The following is a 285-nucleotide window of genomic DNA, read 5'->3' on the forward strand; positions in this document are numbered from 1 at the left end:
TATTCTGTGCTGTGTGACTGATGTATGTTTGCTAATCTAAAACCATAATTTCCCATATTTTTGGGATCAATATCTATCTATCTATCTATCTTTATATATGGGTCTACATCAGAAATCTTTAAATCAGCACCAGTTGGTCCAAAATGCAGCTGCTCGCCTTTTAACTAAAACAACAAAACGTGAACACATAACGCCAATCTTGGTCTCCCTCCACTGGCTACCTGTCTGTTATAGGATAGATTTTAAGATTTTATTGCTTGTTTTTAAGGCCTTAAATGGTTTGGC

The 285-nt window shown here is 35.8% G+C and overlaps 1 pseudogene; it reads right to left on the bottom strand.

The window, feature by feature from the left end:
- The window catches only part of LOC116683237 (extracellular calcium-sensing receptor-like), a 10,305-nt pseudogene that overhangs the window by 6,174 nt on the left and 3,846 nt on the right, over nt 1-285 (bottom strand).

The sequence above is a fragment of the Etheostoma spectabile genome, chromosome 3, assembly GCF_008692095.1.
Source record: "Etheostoma spectabile isolate EspeVRDwgs_2016 chromosome 3, UIUC_Espe_1.0, whole genome shotgun sequence".
NCBI classification, from domain to species: Eukaryota; Metazoa; Chordata; class Actinopteri; order Perciformes; family Percidae; genus Etheostoma; species Etheostoma spectabile.